This window comes from Vombatus ursinus, unplaced genomic scaffold (assembly GCF_900497805.2).
Source record: "Vombatus ursinus unplaced genomic scaffold, bare-nosed wombat genome assembly UNPS02014813.1, whole genome shotgun sequence".
Lineage (NCBI taxonomy): Eukaryota > Metazoa > Chordata > Mammalia > Diprotodontia > Vombatidae > Vombatus > Vombatus ursinus.
The window spans coordinates 19,168,314-19,192,459 of record NW_020954591.1 but is presented as its reverse complement, the minus strand read 5'-3'; the positions used below and the strand labels follow the sequence as shown (position 1 = coordinate 19,192,459).

The following is a 24,146-nucleotide window of genomic DNA, read 5'->3' as shown; positions in this document are numbered from 1 at the left end:
AGTTCAGAGGGATTAGGTAGCATGGTCATGGCCATACAGATAATGTGTCTAAGGCAGGATTTACACTAAGGTGTTTTTCAAAAACTTTCTATATCGTACTGCTGCTCTTGATCTAGGAATCTGTCAACAAATAAGCTGTGAATGAGCTCATCATTCCCAGTATTTAATTTGTTATCTCAAGGCCTAGGGACTAGATATGTGATTTCACTGCTGTGGAAAAACTCTTAGGTGAGGAAATTCCCTCTACCAATGCAGGTCAGCATCTTCTCTGTAATCTAGAGACTTAGGCAATTGACCAAAGTACCCAGAATTGAATGACGTGCCTCTGGTCACACAACCAGTGTCTGTCAAAGGCTTGACTCAAACCTAGTTCTTTCAGATTTGGAGGCCAGCTCTCTACCTATGCTACCATACTGTGATTGATCTATATGACCTCTAATGTCCTCTCCATTTCTAAGATTCAATATTCAATTTTTAAGCCCAGACATGAGATGGGTTCCTTTTTAATCCATGCAATGCTACAAAGGTCAATTCCATTCTGGACTTGTTCCCTTCCCCAGTGTGAAGATTATACTACTTAGCTTTCACCTCATCCAGTAATGCCTTCTTTATCTTAGGATCTATTTGACCACTTTTAGTGAAGGGGGAACTCACTATCTCTCAAGGTAATCCATTCTACTGTTGAGCAGTTCCAGTGACTAGGGATTTCTTAGAGACCTCACCAGATCTTTCCCTCTTTAGGGAAAGTAAGTGCCAATGTCAGTAGTGGGAAACACATGGCATGCTTCATATAAATCATGAGACCAGATTTGTGTTGGTCCTATCATTACCTTACTCCACAAACTCCTTAGCTCATGGCCGGTCATAGCGCTTTTGTTTGGAAAAACATTTTGGGAAAATCTATTGCCTTGTACATAAGAATGTGGATTTAAAAATAGAGTGAACTCTGTTGCTCTCAGGGCATACCAACTTCATTCTTTAAGTTGGGCATTAGCTTGTTTAGTTATTAGGAGGCTATATTGGATGTGCTGATTTTATTCTGGCTCAGGGTATGATAAGATCTTTCACAGCCTCGATGTTCACATGCTGGAGGAAGAGCACTTTCCAGAGAAAGAGAGTCTAATCTCTGAGAGACTCTGCTCTGTTTCTGTGGACTTTAGGTTTCATTCTGTCTCCTATCTCTGCATATTTGCACAAGGCATCGCTTGTCTCTGCAACTCCTTTTCTTCTCGATACTGGCCTTGTAAATATTTGTAAAGTGCTTAGCACAGTGCCTGGCACATAGTAGGTGCTTAATAAATATTCATTGCCTTTTCTTATTCCCCTCCCTGGCCTAACCTGGTAAGGTGTGTGAGAGAGCTTTCAGTTCAGTTTTATTTTTCATTGTGACTGCTGCCACATCTATTTCTGTGTATTTTCAGATTTCGGTTAAAATATATCAAAAAAAAGATTTATAGTATTTGTGACTCAATTGAAAACACCAGGACATACAGTAAGTGATGAATTTTGTATCCCTTCCACCCCTTAATTTTTCCATTGCTTGAGTCACTTAAAACTCAAACTCTATCAAGGATTTTCTTCTCTCTGGGGCTTTTCTCTCCTAATCTTTTCATCCCATAAGAAAGGTACATTCTATTAATCAGTCCCTAACTGTCTCCTAGATTGGTCACTCCCCAAAGAATGCCCAATTATTGGCAACTGGGCAGCTTTCACTACTCCCTCAAACCACTTTCATTCTCCAGGTCCAGCTCCAGTGACAACTCCCTTAAGCCCTTGTAATCTGCCTTTTCCCCCCTTCTTTAGCACTTTGTACCTCTCTTCTGTATTTAGCATACATTGCCTTATATTGTCAAGGTTTGTGTTTCACACCTGAGATTTCTTGCTAGATCCTAAGCTCCAGAGAGGATCGATCTGTGGGTTAGTCATCTTTCTGTCTCCCCGATGTCAGGCAGAGCCTTGCCAGAGGCGGGGGCTTGATAAATGTTTGTTAAAAAAAAATAAAATTCTCAAAAATGAAGAGGAAACAAAAATGTTGGTTGCCTTTTCTGCCTTATGTCATATTACTCCCCTTCATGGTCTCTGCTTTTTAGCCAAACTCGACTAGCTTAATGCTCTATCCACTGGACTATCTAGCTGATAATGATATGTGTTAGAGGAAGAACTTGAACCCAGGTCTTCCTGACTCAAAGCTCAGTGTTCCATCCATTATGCCATACTATAATTTCATAATTGTAGGGAAAATTTTAAGTCATAGAGAAAATTTTTTTTAGTAAATTTGCATATTTATAATTCAGTGCTGTTTTGGTTTCAGAGCTATTTACTCTTTAACATGGGGATCTGTTGTTTACTCATATTCCATAGTGTAAGAACCCTATACTGCTTTTCCCCCCCTATGATTACTATCTTGGATTTCACCTTGGGACAGTAATTTCTGAGAAAAGAGAGGATCCTATTGACTTTTCATTTTTGTTGTTGGGGAAAGCAGTCTATAGAGAGACTTAGCCTGATATTCAGTATGTAAAATGATATAACATCTTGTAGGGAAAGCAACCAATTGCTTTGTCTCCAGCTTATTGGGTGACCTTGGTCAAGTCATTTTTACTCATCTGGGTCTTAGTTTTCTCATAGATGAAATTATATTAGAGGTAGTACATCTTTTAAGAGAGAAAACTCATTTTATAATATTCTTAAACTGTTACTCTTGGAAGTTAAAGTTTGTGTAAATGTGTGTATCTAAATCTGGTATATTGATATAGAAGTTTAAACTGATACTGGCCAATATTTTCCACTAGCTTTATCTGAAATGGCTAATCAATTTCATTATTTAATTCATATGTTAATACAATGGAGAAACAGTGGAGGATAGTCCGTAGATACGGAGTTAGGAAGAGCTGAATTCAAATCCTGCTGCAGATACTTGCTCCTGCTGGGAAGTAGCCTGGTAGAGCAGACAGAATATGGACCTGTAGTTAGGAAGACTTGAGGTCAGATCTCACCTTAGAAACTTAAGAGCTCTGTGACCCTGGACCTGAACTCATTTCACTTCCTTCAGCCTTAGTTTCTTCAACAGTAAGATATGGATTATAGTGCCATCTACTTCACTGGTTATTGCAAGGATCAAGTAGCTCAATGTATAAAACATACTTGGCAAACTTTCAAAGTGTTATATAAAAGTCAGCTCTTGTTATCATCATCAGTGTGTCTTTGAGCAAATCACTAAACTGCTCGGAGCCTCAGGCGACGTTCAAAGACCGTAAGTTGTATTTGGGAAACGGTCTATACGCAATATAATGCAATACACATTTATTAAGCACCTACTATGTGCCAGGCACTGTGCTCAGCCCTGAGGATACAAATAAGGAAAAAAAAATCATCTCAGAGTTTAAAATCTAATGGGGGAAGAAAACACACAAAAGGAAGCTGGGAAGGGAGTATGGAGAGGGCCAGTAGGGGATACCTTGCTACAGGGGCATCATATTTTGTGGAGTTGAATCCAGAGCTGCAAATGGAAAGTGGAGAGAGAGCTAGAAAGTCCAGGTCTCAGTCCTCTATAAAGGAAGGCTTTGGGAAGAGTTAGTGCTCTACCTCTTAGCCCTCCAGAGAGGAGAGGAGACGTGAGTTGAGAGAGGGAGTTGGGAAGGTGTTGAGTTTCCAAGGCTGAGTTAAATAGTATGATGATGAGATTTCAGATAATCAACTTATACGGTGGGGTATCATGTTCTGTGGAGATGAAACCAAGCAGACTCATTCAGGTCCTTGATGAATTGATGTAAGTTAATGAAACCCAAGCTGTCCACTAAAGTCTTTCCCAGTGACTCATTGTGAGATGCATATGGTGACCTTGGGCTTTCTGACGTTATTCCAGTGGAGTTCATGATCTGGAATATTTTAGGGAGCCAGAAAGGCTTCCATTATAGGGCCATTATGGCAGTCTGGGATGTGAGAATTGCACTAGACAGATCTGGAAAAGCTCATTACCAAAAGTTGGCCACCAGGTGATGACATTTCTGGATACAGCAACTTCTGAAACCATTACAAGGGTACAGAGAGGGAATGATGTTGTTTTAAATCAGACCTGTGAATTTGTTGGTGTTAGGAGCTGCTGATGAGGGAGCAATTTTTACCAAAGGAGATCAACACCCCCTTTGCAGCATTTAGTCTTAGAGGGGGGACCTGGGATCATGGAGAGGTAAAGGTACATATCCAGGGTCAAACAGCAAGTGTATGACAGAGGCAGGATTTGAACCCAGGTCTTCTTGGTTTTGAGGTCATCTCCTCTATCCATTATGCCACAGTGTTTTTCAGGAGACATGAAGAATTAACGACATGAATGAAGTCAAAGATGTGGACCGTCAGTTTGCATGTTTCAGACAGACAATACAGTCAGACAAGTTGAATCCAGTGTTGAATAGGAGGATCATTTATTTAAGTGGGATGGATTGTCTTTGGGAAAAATTTTTTAACTAGCTAGCTAGATGCATATAAACATATACTTTAATAAGCAAAATATACATAATCTTATACATCTTTTATTCCTTTTTTGTATGTTGAGATGTGTATTTGTTGATGATTAAGCTTATAATAAAAACCCAAAACTTCAAAAATTTCAGAATGCCTTTAATGACCCCAAACTTACTATGAAAACAGAGGTGCATTTTACTGGTGTTGTATGGCAGTGAGACATGTAATAGGATAATTTCTGAAATATTAAAATTTAATATTATACAGAGGGCAATGGAAAAGTACTTGGTGGGCATGAGCGGCTTCAACACACAACCAATGAGGAAGAATAAAAGATATCATCAAATAATTATGTATTAGAGAGAGAAGATGGGCTGGTCATTTGGTAAGAGTGAGGGAAGAAAGGTAAATGAGTAATCCAGAGAAAATGAGGAAGGATAAAATGACTGGTTTTTCTAATTGAATAAAATTATTGAGATGTAATCCCATCTATTTAACTTCACTGGAAGTATTTTTGGTACAGTTTAAGTAACTGAAGTACAGTGGTTACTAATAGGCCTGACCCCATTGCTGATTGACTAGAAGCTTTCACCTGTTCTGTTTCTAACTTGATCTTCTGTGGGTAGGGAGGTAAGGATGTCACCATATTGATGCTGGACTTGGTGTGGAAACCTGAATTCCTTTAGACCCACTGGAGCTTAGAATTCCTAAACTCAAGCAAACCATCAGCCTCAGTCTCCCAAGTATCAAGGACTATAAGCATAAGCCCCCACACCAGGCCTCCCATTTGGTTTTCTGTAAGAGTCAATAAATATTTATTAACTATCTACTATGTGCCAGGCACTGGGTTAAATGCTGGGACTATAAACATGAAAAAAGAAAGGCGGCCCCTGCCATCAAGAAGCTTATAATCTAATGATTTCTTCTAATGGTTCCCTGTATTTTGAACACTTTTTGTCCCATTTGGGAGTAGGTGTCTGGGGAAGGATTTGAACTCTGAATGATTTCATATTTCATAGGTGGGGGAGCTCCCTCAACCTATGTAGACCATTCTGCATTCGTAACTGATGGTCTTTGAGAGTTCCCTGAGGCTTAGAGGAGTTAAGTGATTTGCCTGAAGTCACACAGCTGATACTAATAAGAGCTGACTTTTATATAGCACTTTAAGATTTGCAATGTATTTTTTATACATTGACCCACTTGATCCTTTCAATAACCAGTGACATAGGTGGTACTATTATCCTCATTTTATAGTTGAAGAAACAAAGGCCAAAGGAAGCAAAATGACTTGTCTAGCATCACAGAGCACATAAGTTTCTAAGGTGAGATTTTCTTCAGGTCTTCCTGACTCCAGATCCCACACTCTATCTGCTATACCAGGCTGCCTCCCAGTAGGAGTACATGGAATGGGATTTGGATTCAGCTCTTCCAAACTCCATGTCCACTCACTATACCCCACCGTCTCTCCACTGTATTAACATATGAATCAAATAATAAAATTGATTATTTTGGATAAAGTTAATGAAACATCTTAGCCAGTATCAATTTAAACATCTATATCCGTATATTTGACATATATATTTATTTATGCAAACTATAACTTCCAAAAGTTACATAAAAGAATATTATAAAATGGGTCTTTTCTATTAGAAGGTGCTATATACAGGCATACCTCTATTTATTGCACTTTGCAGGTTTTTTTTTTTAACAAATTGAAGGTTTGTAGCAACTCTGCAAGTCTATTGGTGCCATTTTTTTCAATAGTACATTGTGTCTCTGTCACGTTTTGGCAATTCTCATAATATCTCAAACTTTTTCATTATTATTACATCTTCTATGGTGATTTGTGATCAGTGATCTTTGATGCATTGTTATTTTGTTGCACCACGAACCACATTTATAAGATGATGAACTTAATCAATAAATGTGTGTGTTCTGACTATTCTCCCCACCTGGCCTTTTCCCCATCTTTCTTCTTCTTTGGGCTCCTCTATTCCCTGAAACACAACAAATTGAAAAATATTATGTATACTTAGTTGATAAAGCAGTGGCAGGGTTTGAGAGGATTGACTCCAATTTTGAAAAAAGTTCTATTGTGAGTAAAATGCTATCAAGCTGCATTGCATGCTGCAGAGAAAGTTTTCTTGATGTGGCAAACTTCATTGTTGTCTTATTTTAAGAAATTACCATAGTCACCACAACCTTCAGCAACCACCGCCTTGATTAGCTAGCAGCCAACAACACTGAGGCAAAACCCCCTACCAGGAAAAAGACCATGAATTTCTGAAGGCTCAGATGATGGTTAGCATTTTTTAGCAACATTGTACATGTATTGGGTTTTTTTTTTATATATAGTGCTATTGCACATTTAATAGATTACACCATAATGTAAATATAATTTTATATGTACTGGGGAACCAAAAAATATCTGTGATTCCCTTTATTATGTTATTTGCTTTATTGTGGTCATCTAGAACTTAACCTGCAGTATCTCTGAGGTATGCCAGTACTTGATATAGTTTTGCCTTAGAGAAAACTAAGACTGAGAGGGTTAAAATGACCTGACTGAAGTTACCCAATAAGATGGAGCCAAAGCAATTTGTTGCTTTCCCTATAGGAAGTCCATATTATTTTTCATACTATTGGGTATGGGACTATTTGATATGGTGACATCTATTAAAAAGGTCATTTTAAAATTGTTATGTATTAATATTCTGTCCCAGTGATTATGATAATGTTCCTGTTCCAGTGTAGTTAACTTGCTTAATTTTCAAGGATATTTTGAGATCTGTATTTGTAATATGGAGATTTGTCATCTGTTCATTTATTTTTTAAATTTTATTTATTTTTATTTTTTTTTACTTTTTGGTGAGGCAATCTGGGGTTAAGTGACTTGCCCAGGGTCACACAGCTAGTAAGTGTTAAGTGACTGAGGCCAGATTTGAATTCAGAGCCTTCTGACTCCAAGGTCACAGCTCTATACACTATACCACCTAACTGCTCCCTTATTTGTTCATTTAAGAAAGATAATGATCTTTTGGTATATAATTCTAGCTACTAGATCGGGTCTTATTATGTGTTTTGTAGATGCTAAATTTTTGCAATCTGCATCGACATATTGCATTTTCTATCTTTCCATAACCTGCAATGATCAATAAGTCTGGGTTCCTTATGAATAACCCTTGGATAATTCCTTGTTTTAATGACCTAAACCTGGATTGTGACCATAATTCCCTGTTTCTATGAATGGATTGATGTGACTCACACATCTTTTTGATGATGATGATATGTTGTTGTTGTTGATGACGATGATGCCTTAAAGTCACATTTAGGACAAAATATTTTAGAAAGGACCCAGACAAACTGGAACAAGAGGAGGTTGGACAGAATGTCAAGAAAACTTTAAACCATGCTATACAAGATTTAGGGATGTGCAGGGTTATGGGATCATTGGCCCAAAAGTGGAAGGGAGCTTAAAGATCATGCATCCTGACCCCTTCATTTTTCAGATGAGGAAACTGAGGTCAAGAGACGGTAAGGGGATTGGCCAACACCACACAACTAGTAAGTTACTGAGTCTCATCCAGGTCCTATGACTTTAAATTCACAACTCTCTCCATGACATCCAGCTTAACTGGAAAATCAAGCCCAATGGAAGGCTTAGAAGTTATTTTTATTTGGGGAAATCAGCAACTGTGATTCAAATTTCTGACAAAGAAGCAAGATAACCTTATGCTGGAAGTGTTGTTATTTATCAACTCACATTGAACTGGGAATTACACTTCATTATAATTGAATCATTTAACATTTAAGTCTGTCTGTGGGAAGAGACTAGAAGTGGTAATATGCTCCTCCCACAGTCTGCTAACTTAGCAAAAGTAGCGTGAAAATATAACCTTCCATCTAAGAATATTTCCTTTCCCAGACTTTTGCAGTCACTGCCCTTTCTCTCTTTCCCATTTATCACCCTATTCTCTTGTTCAAGGTTGGATTTCTTCTCACCCTTAGTCCCAGTAGTGGCTCCGGCTTTAAACTTCCATCAACATCAGGAAGCGATGCCAATCTTTTAATCAGGATTGCCCAGAGGGCAACTGAGTCATAAATTGAATATAGGAGGGGCTGTGAGTGTTGAATAGAAAAGAGGATTCAGGATTCTCCAGGCTCAGGTTGCCCAAACTGGGAGCAAGCCACTTACCAGAGCACTTTTTCTGTGTGCCCTTGGCTCTCAGCCTTTAAGTACCTTTAAGCACTTGTGGTTTGGCATCCTCTGAAGAGATGAATTCCTGTTGGCTACCCCCTACTTCCAACATCATTTCCCCACTGCAAATTACTCTTGTTGCTTCCTCCTGTCCCATGGTAATCTTTCAGAAACATCCAGTCACAGTGGGACAGCTCTTGCTGTCCATCCTTTGCCAATTCTTTTGGTAGGAGTGTTGCATCATTGAGAGGTATATTGGACAAGCATTCAGGGGCGTCTTGGACAAAAGAGGCCTGAGCAAGCATCCTGTGGAGTGTTCTAGAACAAGGAGTAACAAACAGTTGCATGATTGGATATTTTGTACTCTAATAAAATCTGAAGGATAAATAGTTAATTTTCGGCCCAAAGAGAAAAAACAAAACACCAACCCAATAACTCCTGATGAAAAAATCAATTCCCTCAAAGCCTCTAGAAATCAGTACTGTGAAATAAATTGATCTTCCCCACATTTTACAGATTAGGTAGGTGGGGTCATAGAAGGTCAAGGGGTTTCTCTATAGCCAAGCCTTGAGACAGAATCAGGCAATCACTCTTACAAACGAGGTAGGTTCAGAATGCTTTGCAGGTGAATTGTTTGGGACTCACAACATATTTTCCTGTGAGGGACTGTCTGATGTTGGCAGCTACCAGGTTGGGTGCTGTGGCAAGAGTAGGGTAAGATCTGGGTATTTTGGAAGTCGAGGCAAGGGCTGTGGTAGGCAGAGTCGTGGTGAACTGGGATGGGCTGGATACGGAGAAGCCCTGAGGCAGTGGGCAGTGCTATGTGAGATAAGCTGGGTGCAAGGAAGTAGCCAGAGCTTGAGCTCCTGAGGCAAGGGGCGGTGCCACGTGGGAGTGGGACGGCAGAGGACTGAGTTCCCTTTGCTTGGTCCCCTCCCTATATGCAACGTGATCCCCAGACGCCTCTTGTGACCTTCCTGACTTCCTGGGTCCCTTTGTGCAGCACTGACCCAGACCCCTCCTCCCAGTGTCTGAGTCTGACTTCCTGAGTTTGTCTCACTCCTAGACTCTTCCTCACTACTGATTTCTGCTTCTTTCACTCTTTTATATACTTCTTTCCCTTGCACCTCCCGATCCGGGACCTTACCAAACAATTGTCCCATCCTCCTTCCTTCGCCCTATCGGCTAAGGGTCTCGTCTCTCTTCCCGCGACCAGACCAGCTGGTCCACGGGGCCTCTGGCCTATTTCCTCCGCCCCATGTTGGGCGCCACTTGTACTGGCCGCGCGCCGACCTTCTGCCGGCCGCACGCCGGTACCCTCTCCTCCTATAAGGAGAACACTACCAGAGTCATACTCACTTCCGAGTCTTCGGTCCTCAGCCGGATAAACACACAGAGACGAACCATCGGGAGGCGCCAACACCAGAGCTTTATTCAGAGGCCATCACAGCAAGCCATCATAGCAAGCCCAAGCAGCAAGGCCAGAGCAACAGGGCAGGAGCAAGGAGAGAGCGCGTGTGATCTGACCACGCTTGTTCCTAAAAACCTACCTAGCCCCTCCTCCCCAGCCCACTTACTAGCCAATGATTGTAGGGTCAGACACCAGAAGGGGCTGTCTGAGTTTAGCACACCAAGGGGGAGGAAGTGACGTAGGAGGCTAGGACCGGATACAGGGAGGAGGCATCTGGGATTAGCGCATAGACAGAGTACGTGACCTAGGAAGTCAGACTCAGACACTGGGAGGAGGGGTCTGGGTCAGTGCTGCACAAAGGGACCCAGGAAGTCAGGAAGGTCACAAGAGGCGTCTGGGGATCACGCCGCATATAGGGAGGGGACCAAGCAAAGGGAACTCAGTCCTCTGCCGTCCCACTCCCACGTGGCACCGCCCCTTGCCTCAGGAGCTCAAGCTCTGGCTACTTCCTTGCACCCAGCTTATCTCACATAGCACTGCCCACTGCCTCAGGGCTTCTCCGTATCCAGCCCATCCCAGTTCACCACGACTCTGCCTACCACAGCCCTTGCCTCGACTTCCAAAATACCCAGATCTTACCCTACTCTTGCCACAGCACCCAACCTGGTAGCTGCCAACATCAGACAGTGCCTCACATTTTCCCTTGGGAAAATATTTATTATGGTTAGTAGTGCTGGTGTACTGTCACTTCTTACCATGCCTGGAGCCAGGGGGTAGGAATGAGCATTGGATGTGACTACGGGTCTTCCATGACTTGGACTGAAACTTTCTGAGTTAGGGATGTGGGGAAGAGCCCTATTCCTGATCAAAGAGAGACCTGTCTCAAAAGTAGTTAGGAGTTTACTTGAACAAGTCTTTATACTAAGTGACTTCTAAATTCAAGGTGCTTGGCTAGGCACTAGGGATAAAAAGAACAGAAAACAAAACAAAAACAAAAACAAAATAAAATTTGCCCTCAAGGACTTTACATTCTACTGGGGGTCATTTTTGGGAGACATAATGTTTAAGTGAACATCCAAATCAGAAGTTCTAGTAGTTTCCAGAATTAACATGTTGGGAAGAAGGTATAAAGATGTAGTCTCAGACAGAAAGGCCCAGCAATGGGAAAAGAGATTGGGTTGCAGCCAAACACATAATCTAAGATAGTTGCAACATCAGTTTCCTGTGGGCGCCCGTCAGTTTTTATGTCTGGGCTTGTGAGGCTGACTTTGTCTTCCTGCTTCCCCTGAATGATATTCAACTGGACTGTTCCCTGCTCCCTTGGGCAGCATATGTTTGGAGGAAATGGCCATCTCTAAGCAGGGCAGACAACAGCATTCCCAGGCTAACCCACAGAAGACCATTTAACCAGCGGGGTATTTCACTTGCAATGAAAAACAACAAATAAGAAAATATCAAACTGTTACAATACTAATAATTAAATGAAACAGAAATACATTCATAGGAAGTTTATTTTTAATCTTGAATGCTGGTGCTTGAGGAAAAGCAGATTTATTAGTGGAAGTCGAGGTAGTACATGGGGACTTCTGTAGAGACCCTGAAAGAAACTTCTAGATATTTTCAAAGATTTTAGACATTGTGATACTGTTTCTTTATTATAATTAATTTCACTTTCAAATTATGGGCTTTCTTTTTCTTAGTATCTATGTATTACTAGTACTACTTAAAGGGAGAGGGAAAAGAAGAAGGAGAGATAGAGAAAAACAGAGAGAGAGACAAACAGACCAGAGAGGGGAGGAAGGAGAAATGAGGGGAAAGGAGAAAGGGAGGAGAGAGAGGAAGAGAGACACGGAGAGATACAGACAAGACAAAAGGGATGGAGAAAAACAGATCTAGATGAGGTAATAGAACAAGAGTTAGAATAGGAAGAGGAAGAGGGTCAAAGAGGATTTGTATAATGTGTGTACATGTGAAAAAGAGGTTTCCTAAGATGGAATTAATAATATTAGCTGGCATATATGTACATATGTGTATGTATGTACTCAGGCATATATGTATTTATGTACATATATATGCATATTTGTTATTTTAAAGTTTGCAAAAAACGCTTTAAATATATTATTTCATTTGAGCCTTTTAAGTTGATAGAGTCCCACCCTATGAGGTAGACATTTACCTGAGCAGTGAAAGAGACAAAAGTAGGAGAGCCTGTGATATTTGTGATACCTTTAAGGCTGAATAAAGGGAGTCAAGAGATGCTAGGTCTGGGATGCTGCATGGGGGAGGGGCCCTAGTTAGGATGGAGGAGGGGAAAATCACTTACTATTGGCTGTTTGCATGTACAGATCATTTTAAGTCTGCTCTTGATAATTTGGATACTGCCTGCAACCATAAAAAGGATTTCAAAACCATTTGCCCCCTATGCCAGCAACCTCACCTTAGAAAAAGATGACAATCCTAGACAATGACCTTCTCATTCCAGAGAACCAGAAAAGAGATTTTGAATCTGCATTCCAGTGAGATCTCTTTGGGTTTCAAGTTCTAAATAAGATGAGAATAGTTGGGATTCAAACACTGGATCCTTGGCTCTCAGGCTCCTATTTATGGCTGATTTTAGTGGAGGTATCTTTTCTTTTTTCATTAAAGTTAGTTTAAATGAATGGGCAGTCCCAGAACAAGAGGAAACAACTTTAAGTTCTGGTTTAACTTGGATGTGAAAAAGAACTTTCCAGCAGATGACTACTGGGGGCAGGTTACTAAATGAAGCTGTCAATTTCCTCTTGGAGTCCTTAAAAGCCAATTGGCATCATCATAGAATGCAATAGGTACAGTCTGGCCTGGAACCAAAAGGCTGGATTTGAGGACCCACAGATTCATTCCAGCGTTGTGATTTTTAAATTCTGCTTCCTCTAGATCACAAAGTTTATTGTAATATTGGAATGAGAAGGAAATTCAGTCTGCCTAATTAGCCTTGCTGCTGTAATGATGGCAGGAAAGTTTGCTGAGCCGATTTGTGTGGAATAGTGGGTGATTTTCCTTTGAGAGATAATCACACTCGTTTCCTTCAGGTCAGTTTTAGCTTCTCTGGAGTCTTTGGTTTAGCAGTTTTCTTCCCCAGGGAATCGGAGAAGGTTGTGAAGAGCAGAAATGTCACATCTGCTGACAAAATCAAGTCACCTTAGTTCATATCCCAGCAGGAATTTCTAATAAGTGGCACAGCCTTTTTGGCTGACTAAAAGCTACTGATTAGAATGGAGGTGGCTGCTGTAACAAATATAAATAATTAGATTTGGGAATCTCTACTCTTGGTACAGTTAGGTGAAAAAAATCAGAAAAGAGATTGAAGCAACCTTGGGGACGTATTCCAATGCTTTCAAAGGTGAAGTAACTGGAGTGGAGAGAGCCAGGGTGGTGCAGCAGAATGAATACTGTACCTGGCATGGGAAATCAATAAATCCAACTGCAAGCATTATTTGAGTGGTTACTAGGGGCCAGAAAACTGTGCTAGGGTTAACAATCCCAGTATAACTATGCCTTGAGGTTGTTTTTGGAGCTCAAATAACTCTCATGTGTATAAAGTACTTAGGTAACCTCAAAGTACTACGTAAATGCTACCTATTATTATTGCACAGAAATACCCAACTCAGTAGATGAGGCAGACCTAGGATTCAGGCCTCCTAAGTTCAAATCCAACACTCTTTCTGCCATGCTATGCTGTCAGAGACCTTCTTCAAGTAATTAAAAATGGCTAAGATATCAAGCAAAAGAAGAAGGAAGTAGTGGGCTTATGAGAATTCTTGATTTACTTGGTGTTCAGAAGCTTGAGAAAAAGGCATACATGTGAGTAACTTTGCTCCAGCTGCTGTTATGTGTGTAGACTCTATTGGGTGTTGGGCATAGGTACATATGAGGAGAGTGGTGCTGCCCCAGATACCAGAAACACTGATGGCATTGGTGAGAATATAGTCAGGAGGACAAAATCACAGATTTAGTCTCTTAATGAGCCAGTTGATTTTGTTCTTTTACATCACAAAAATGGCTTACAAATATACAGGAATAGGGGTTAGACCTGTGATTTTATTGGTATTGGTATTGGGAACTCCCAGGTGAGAAAACTCCTTCTGTCAATGCATATTGGCACCTTTTTAATAATTTATAGTCTTCTAGTGTTGTCTTCTAGACTAGTATGGAGAAGTTAAGTAACTTGCTGAGTTCATTCACATAGCCAGTATGTGGTAGGGCCAGCTTGGCTCTATCCATTATACCATGTTGCCTCATTGAGATGACTTTAAGATTAAATTATGCTTAAAAATATCTCCATTATTTAACATACTTTTCTCCTTGGAATTACATTATTTTCTTTTCAACAAGGAGAAGGCAGTATATACTAGTGCATATTAACACTTTGTAAGTTATAATCTTAGAGAGCTGCCCTGAGCCTCAAGAGGTTAATCTTGCTGTGTGACCTTGCTAAGGATCACACAGCCAGTAAGCATCAGAGACAGGGCTTAAATTCAGATCTTCTAGCTCTTAGCACAATGTGTGGCATAGTGTAGGCATTTAATAAATGTTTGTTGTGTTGATGATTATTTTTTCTCACCTTTTAGGTCAGCTCTCTTACCATTATGCCACAGCTGCCTCACATGTATATCAGTTCCAATTTACAAGGTACTTTCATATGCATTATTTCATTTGCTTTACAACACTGGTAAATAGGTGTTACAATTTAAACCTCTCTGTATAGCAGTAGATGCACATACACTGAAGAATGGTTGAAAACATATTATGCTGTAAGAAATGAGGAAAAAGATAAAAGAGATGAAGAGACATGGAAAGACATATGGACTGAGGCAGAGAAAAGTGAGCAAAGCCAGAAGTTATTTATACTGTTATAGAGATGAACAATTTTGAAGACTTTTATACACTGGTGAAGAATGAAATGAGCAGAACCAAGAGAACTTATACAAGTATAACAATAACATTGTAAAGACAAACACCTTTGAAAGCTATAACTATGATCAATACATTGAGCAGTCATGATTCCAGAGGACCAATGATGAAACATGTCAGCCATGGCAGAGAGGTGATGGAATCAGGGGGCAGACTGAGATGCAGACAGTTTTGTGTCCAGTCATTGGGGGAATTTGTTTTGCTTGACTTTGCATATTTGTTACAGAAATATGTTTTCCTTTGTTTTCTGGTAAGGTAAGGGTGGGGTGGAGTGGGAAGGAGAGTAGGAGTTCCGGTTAACTGTCCAGGTTATTTCATTTTCCATCTACTGTTCTGCTTGGATTCTAGTTCATGAAAATCACTGTCCCCTGAGCAAGCCCCTCACCTGAAATCTCATTACCATGCAGATTGAATCAGCTTTTGATACTCAACACCTACTCTGCACCCTCACTTGCCTCTCCCCTTAGATTAGAGGGCTAGAGTATAGAGCAGTGAACTCCTCCCAGGTCTTCCATTATAGAAGGCTCGGAACTTGTAACAATTCATTTTCCATCAGTGGCCCAGCTTGGTTTCAGCTATATGAACATCATACTCCTGGGCTGGGTACCTCCTGGTGTCCCTCCCCCACCTCACCCTCACCCCCACCCCCAGCTTTTCAACTTCCTTTTGTGTATTATCTTCCTCTGTTAGATTGCAAGCTCCTTGAGGGCAAGAACTGTATTTTTAAAAAATTTGCTTCCCTCTCTTAGCACTGGTGCCTGGCACGTAGCAGGTGCATAATAAATATCGATTAATTGAACTTTTTAAAAAAATAAAAAGGTGAGGGACTACAGGGGTGTGAAATGTTATACCCACTTTCAGATGAGGAAACTGTATTATTAGTTTTACTTAACTATTTTACATGATACTTTTCACAAAGTAAGAGCAACTCACAGAGGTTAAGGAACTAGGCAAAGTCATATAGGTAGTGAGTGGTGGCGGTGGGATTTTAAGCAAAGTCTTATATTTGAGGTCCAGGGCTCTCTCTCCATTATAGCCAGCTGCCTTTTCCACTTCTACAAAGCTATGAATTCTCTGAACTTCAACCATTACCCATTTCCTACGAGTGTGAACACCGTCACTTAAAATAGTTTATCTAATTGCTCTCACACTTTTGGGTTTTCTTTCTAAGACATGAATATTTATGAACATTTCATGATATTTTTGTCACCAGTTCCCAACTTCACATCACTTTATACCCCCTGATTTATGTATAAGTAGGTGCTACTTTCTATGGGTTCTTCCACTTCTTTACAGGTGTATTATTGACCTCCTGGCCCTTTAAATGTCTCTATTAATGTTGAATTTGGATAGGACTGTGTCGTCAGGTCATGAGAGAAGGGAATTTTCTTTAAAATAAAATTTTGGCCAAAGTTCTCTATACACTCCAGCCGGCTAGAAATGTTTCATAGTATGCACTGTATCTATTTCAGTGCTTAAAGCTGTTTTTAAAAAGATGCTTTCATTATATCACAGTCTTGCTCTAAAATCCTTAATGGTTCCCTATGGTTTATAGAATATAAAGTTCAAAGGCTCCATCTTAGCATTCAAGGATCATCACACTCTGAGCTTATCCTGCTTATCTAAGAACCTACCAAAAAAAAAGAGAGAGAAGAAATACATAATTGAATAAATGAAAGGAAAATAAACCAATAATTGAACTAAACCTCTAAACTAGTATAACATAGGACACCCTGGTCTCTGCTGTCTCATCATCAGCTGTATGACATTTCCCCTCTTCTCTCGGGATTCCCTGGTACCTTAAGGATATCTGAGGGTATCTAGACTGTCTGCCATTGACTCCGTCCTCCACCAATGTTATTGCCTTAAGTGTAAGGATATAGTCCCCCTGATAATGACTAATGATTACATTTGCCACTAATGGTCAGATTAGCTTTTACACAGAAATATTTACTTCAGAAGGTATAATCATAAACGTATAAACTCCCAAATAGAGAGAGAGGCAAAAATCTACCTTCCTCTTGCACCACCTCAGTCCTAGAAGGGAAAGGAGTTTAGATTCATAACTTAGCTTGAAGTCCAAGGTCCAAGTCTAACCCCTATCCCGATCCCCACATTCCTCTCTCTCAGGGTTTGGGTCCTAGGCACCCTGGCTCCTCAGAGATTCCCTGTTGGGCTGGTTGGCTGTACCACTCTGCTTGCAATCCTGGCTCCGTAGTCCCCGTGTTTCTGATTCTTGTCCAGGTGGGGACCACTTCCTGCACCCGAAACCGAGGACAAACAACACAGAACAGAAACAAACACCCCTATGACATTTCTTGTAGCAGGGATAAAAGAGAGGGAACAAAGAGGGAAAGTCATTCCCCTTTCACAGTTCACGCTGCCCACTTTGTGGATGAACTATTATATTCACTCCCTGAACACAGAAGATAAGAGTTGCTGAAAAGAGCAGCAGAAAGTGTGGAGAAAAAGAGCAACTGAAAAGAAGTAATGGGCTCAGTCTTCATTCATTCTTGTTCAGTTGTGTCTGACTCTTCATGACCCCATTTGGGGTTTTCTTGGCAGATACAGCCATTTCCTTCTCCATCTCATTTTCCAGATGAGGAAACTGAGGCAAACAGGGTTAAGTGACTTGCCTGGGGTCACATGGTAAGTATATGAGGTCGAATTTAAACTCAGGTCATTTTGACTCCATGCTCTGTTCACTGCACCACTTAAGCTACCCAATTATAATTCATATTTGGCAGGATTAAAGCAGTCTTAAATATGCAGGCAACCAATCAAAGGAGGCTACCTTCACTTATGTAATAGGGAGCACAGGCCTTTGTGTTAGGCAACTGGACATGCTCCAAAGGCCCCTCAAGGATACCTTGATCTTAGGTGAACTGGGAATGCTCAGAGAAGCCCAGGTTACGCTAGGGAAGGTTTATACAGATGAGATTGAAGTGTGAGGGGAGGAAGAGAGCCAGTAGGATAGGGTTACATCAAAACAGATTAATCTAAACTAATCACAGTAACAAAATATTGATTTTAAAATTCTAAAAAATATTAGGAGAGAAGCAAATCTTTCACAGTTACAGCTAGTGGGTGAATTCTTAATGAGAGAAAGGGCAATTATAAAAGATAAAATAGACAATATTGATTACATAAAATTGAAAAAGCTTCTGTGCAAAGAAAATAAATGTGACTAGGATAGGAAAAGAAGTGATTGAGTAAGAAAAATTCTTGGTTTCAAATACCTCTGATAAGGTTGTGATTTCCAAGATACAGAGACAACTAATATACATATATGACCAAAATCTATTCTCCAATATGTAAGTGGTCAAATGATATAAAAAAACAGAATTCTCACAAGAATAATTGCAACTATTAACAATCATGTGGAAAAATATTCCAGATAATAATGAGATACATACAACTGAAAACAACCTGTAGGTTTCACCTCACACCCAGTAAATTGGCAAAGATGACAATCATTGGGGTAGGAATAGTCAGTGTTGGTGGGTGTAGAAAGACAGGCATAGGTATTCTGTTTGTAGAACTGTGAATTGGTCAGTCATTTTAGAATTTATTTTGGGATTTTGTGAAGAAAGTGATTAAAACATTTATACTCTTTGATCCAAATATTTCTCTACTGGGCATATTCCTCAGGGAGGTAGATAATCAAAAGAAAGGTCCCATGCATAATAAAATATTTACAGCAACACTTTTTGTAGAAGCAATAATCTAGAAACAAAATTGATGCTTGTTGAATTGGGAATGGCTAAACCAATTGTAGTACATGAATGAAATGGAATATTATCGTGTTTATAAAAATGATGAACATGTTGATTACAGAGAAGCATGGGAAGACATACAAACTGATGCAAAGTGAAGTAAACAAAACTAAGAAAATAATATTTGCAATGACTACACCAATTTAAATGTAAAGAAGATGAACAACAAAACAATAGAAACTGAATGCTGCAAAATTAAAATGACCAAGATGCCTCAAAGAAGAGACATGAGAAGAGAACTCTCCTCATTTCATTACAGAGGTGAAGTACCCTGGTTGTGGAACATATAACTGCAGCATTTAAAAAAATATATTGATTAATTTTGCTGAACTTTTTTTTTTCTTTATTATTTTAAAATGATTATATAGGTCCACCAGGAGGTGTGAAGGAGAATAGAGTGGGAAATGGTGATATGTAAACAAAACATAGCAATAAAATTTCATTAAAACAAAACAAAACCTCTCAATGATCAACAATCCTATGCTACGGCCAGGCAAGCCATTTCATTGATCCCTCACATTTCAATGTCTCTATCTGCCTGGGACTGGAATGTTCTCTCTCCTCTCCAACTCTCCAAAGCCTATCTATCATCCCAGTACCTGCTGAAATCACAACTTCCCTCCATGAAGTCTTCCCGGATTACTCCCCTTCCGAATGCATTCTCTCTTCTTTGAAATAGTATAGCATTCATCAGATACCACTCATTTTCACACAATCATGTAATGATTCCCACTTGTATACCTCCTACTGCATATGGTAAGTGGTTCAGCACATAATGTGAGTGACAGTGGGATAATGGGGAGGGAATGTGGCCTTAGAGTCCATAGATCTGAAGGAACTTCAGAAGCCAGTTGGCCCAGCCTCTTATTTTACAGATAAGGAAACTGAAGCCAAGAGAGGATGAGTGACCTGTCTGTGGTCACGTAGGCAATAAGTGTCAGAGGTCTCCTCGATCCAAGCCAGTGTTCATGCCATTGGTTTTGAGATGTAGGTTTGAGTGCCACACTTGCCACTAACTAGCTGTGTGGCATTGGGTTAGTCTTTAGCCTTCTGGAGCTGCAATTTTCTTATTAATAAAAAGCAGAGAATAATTTGTGCTTATTACAGAGCTTTGTTGGGAGAACAAACAAGCAAACCAAGAAAAAAATAAATGAATAAATTTATTCTGTAGATACTGTGCTGGGAATTTGGGGAGGTACACAGTATATGTATTACATTGTGCTCTCAGGGAGCATACAATTTAGTAGGATAAGTCATAAACATTTATAATATAAAAATTAGCACCTCAGGAAGTTCAAGTCAAAGAACTATGGGGCAGCTAGGTGTTTTGGCAGCTAGAGCACTAGACTTGGAATCAGGGAGACCTGAGCTTAAGTCTGGCCTCAGACACTGATTAATGACCCTAGGTAAGTCACTCAATCACTGTCTGCCTCAGTTTCCTCATTTATAAAATGGGGACAATAAGAGCACCAACCTCCCAGGAATGTTATAAAGGTAAAATGAAATAGTAGTCATATAGTCCTTTGCAAACTTTAAAGCAGAACATGAATGCTAGCTATTATTATGCTATTATGTGAGATCTGAGGGGGAACTGAAGAATAGAAAAGAGAAAAAGAGAGGATTAGGGAAGCCTGAAAGTGGGGCTGACATTTGTGTTGAGCTCTAAACAATGCATGGAGAGGGAAAGGGAATATATTCCAGGTATGGAGAACTGTGTGAGCATAGGTATGGAGGCATGAGAGTGTAAGTTATGTTTTGGGAGCAGAAAATAGTCTATTTTGGCTAGAGAGAAAGTAGGAAGGGGCTGTGTTATGAAGGACTTTGAATGCCAAATAAGTGATTTTATGTTTGATTCTGGAAGGTGGAGTATATTGAGTAGTGGGGTGACATGATTGGACCTGCTCGTTAGGAAAATCACTTTAGTGGATGAAAGAAGGATGGATTAGAGTGGGGAGAGACTTGAGGCAGGCAGAACCACCAGCAGCAAAAGTCCAGAGGGGAGGTGATGAGGTTCCAACACAAGGTGGGTGGCAGTGTCAGAGGAGAGAAGGGAGGTATATTCAAGAGATGTTACAAAGGTGAAATCAACAAGCCTTGACCACAGATTGAATGTGGGAGGCTGGGAGACAGTGAGGAGTCCAGGATGATTCCTAGATTTCCAGCCTGAAGGCCTAGGAGGATGGTGTTGCCCTCTACAGTAATAGGGAAGGTTACATGAAAGCACTTTGTAAACTTTAAAACACTGTAAAAGTTTATTATAGGATTTGTTATTTATTATAGTATTTATTCAGTCCATTATTATTCTATTATTTGTTCAATCAATTCAGTCAATCAATCAGCAAATACTTACTAAGTGCCCAGTATATGTCAGGTACTCTGTCAGGCACTGGAGAGAAAAACTTAGAAGTAATACTGTCTCTGCCTTCAAAGAGTGTTTTTTTTCCTTTGCACTACATATTTAATTAATACTAGATGCATGGAATACAGAACATACCAAAAATAAAATGGCTATTATGATTAGTGATGTTTGATTGAAGCATTTTGTTTATCCTGAGATATATTCTAGTGGATTCTAAACTTTTGCCAAATATTGTTTTTGGTGATCAAGATCAGATGACTCAGACTGAAATAGTGAAATCTTATTGATAATTAAATGCTATGTCAAAGAATTGGTGGAGTCATTCTCCTTGGGGAACTCGTAGAATGCAACACACAGCCATTTGGTTTAGGCAGTTTTCCAATATCATGCCCAGGATGACCTGAGGACAAGTAGAGGTCACACCTGAAATCAATTTTTGAATAAACATTCGGCATCTGCTGTATGCATAGCACTCTACTAGGTACATTGGGGGAGAGAGCAGGAGGGATAATACATAGGTATAATCTTACTTTTAGATAATTCAATTCAATAAACATTTATTAAATACCTACTATGAGCCAGGCACTCTGCTAAGAGTTGGTGATACAAATAAGAAAGACAATTCCTGCCCTCAAGGAATTTATAATCTAATGAGGGAAGACAATACACATAGGAAGGCAAAAAGGGGAGTTGGGAAGGGATGTGATGTTCCATGGGGTCAAAACCAAGTAGAACTGCTGCTGAAGAATGAAGTTACCATGAAAGTTTTGAGCCTTTTATAAGGGAAGGTTCCCCCCCCCCCCTTTTGGCTAGGCAATGAGGTCAAGTGACTTGCCCAGGGTCACACAGCTAGTAAGTGTCAAGTATCTGAGGCTAGATTTGAACTCAGGTCCTCCTGACTCCAGGGCCAGTGCTGTATCCACTGCAGCACCTCGCTGCCCCTAAAGGAAGGTTTTGAAAGAAGTTACTGCTGCATCTTCCACCCCCTAGTCCTTCACATTCAGAGGGGAGAGGCAATTGAGGGAGTTGAGAAGGTGCTGAGTATCAAAAACTGAGTCAATCAGCATGTTGATGAGATTTCAGGTGATGTTGCTTTATACTTTACAAAATGCTTTCTTCCTGACACTCCTGTGAGGTCTATAGATAGTGTAAGTCTCATTTCCTCCATTTAGAGATGAGGAAACTGAGGCTCAGAGGTGTGGACTTGCCCATTGTCACATAGCAGCAATTTGGCGTCAGAAACAGGACTTCTGATTCTAAGTATAGAACTCTTTCCATTGTACCACAGTGCAAGGATGGAGCTGGGTCCCTCCCTTCCCTTGTGATCCAGCCTCTGAGTTAATTCTGTTTGCTTAGGAGTGGTTGAGTGGAACTCGGGATTGTGCTATAATAGGTCTGGGCTTTATGAGTGAGCCTCTTCTGCTTTGGGCCTTCATATCATCATCAAGCAAAAATAAACTCTGATGAAGAAAAATTCCCAGTGATCTTGGAACTATGGCCTGAATGCTTCTTTATGATTGATGATGCTATTCTCATGGAGAGGTCTTGAGTTCAATACTTCTCTATGAAGTAAAAAGCAGGTAGCAATTATCACCTGTGGCCCAGGACCTCCCAAGGACTAGGGGCTCACATTGACTGGGAGTAGGTCCCAATGGGTATGTTTCTCTGCTCCAGTTCTGGCCCCCCTCATTCTGGAAACTCCTGAATAAATCATAGGTGTGGTGAGTGTTTAGCAGTGGCCTACCTAGTGTATTTGATACCCAGAGTAGATAATTTTTACTTCCCCACTCCTATGTATGATAAAATTAATTTCAACAATAACCATGAAATGAAATTAATAAGGGCCAGACAAAACAGTGAAAATTGTCTTTTATTGAGTATATACACACATATGTATGGAATAAAAACTTATAATAATTAAAATAAAGCAAAAAAGGAAAAATAATAGTTTAATTTTTATTTTAAAAGTTTTATTAATTTAATTAACTTTAATCAATATTGTTATTAATAATTTATTTTTATTAAATAAATTAATGTAAATTTTTAGCTACATTAATTCTTTTGAAAAAGGAAAAATGTATACTTATTAGTCTGTTATAGTAATAAATAATATTCTTTCTGTTTTTTAGACTTCTGCAAATTTGAAAATAACTTTGCCAACAATGATCTTAATTGCAAATTCATGTTCAGTAGACAGTGTAGTCAGATTTCAGTCATAATAGATCAAAGAACACTATTAATTTTTATTTTGAAAAGTTTCTTTCACATGAAGCGACAGATATGCAAATAGTTAGAAAAAGCCTTAAACATAAGGCTGTGTTTGGTAGAGATTCATAAAAATCCTTTTTCACAAGTGAATTTTAGTAAAACCAAAACATCTGGCCAAAGTACAATTTAGACTGCTACTATATTTTGTCATTAATATGATGTTTTATTTTCTTGATTTGTTCTTTAGTTTCAAAATAACCAGCAATTTAAAAAAGAACAAATTTCAATTTTAAAGGTGTTCAAATTCAGTAAGATAGTTTCCACTTGAACTCAAATTTATACTTAGCAAACACAAATAGTTCATATACTGTGTCATTGTTTCAAATTTTAAACCCAAAGAAAAACTCCAAGTGATCACATAGAACTGAACTAACTCAAATTCTTTGTCTTTATTTTTACTATTATTCTCTTGTCATTGTTCATTTAGAACCTACTGTTTAAAAATAGGAATATGGAAGATGATAAGGATTAGAGACATGGATTGTGCAAGAGTGAGCTCAACTCAAAGTTGATGATGTTAATGGTGTAGTTAATATATAAATATAGTTAATGATATAGTCTGAGTGTATTGGGGTCAACTGTGATCACTCAACAATTGCTTAGAGAATTTAGACCAAAAAAAAAAAAGATTTTTTTGGGGAGAGAATTCATTTATCACTCTTTTAGAATTGCTTAGGTCATAGTGATAATGAAAAGCAGACCAACTTTTAGTTTATTTTATTG

General features: G+C 39.5%; 1 pseudogene; it reads right to left on the bottom strand.

Annotated features, from left to right (window-relative positions):
* LOC114054429 overlaps positions 1-8,816 on the bottom strand; it is a 132,589-nt pseudogene extending 123,773 nt beyond the window's left edge.
* Positions 8,817-24,146: the final 15,330 nt, after the last annotated feature.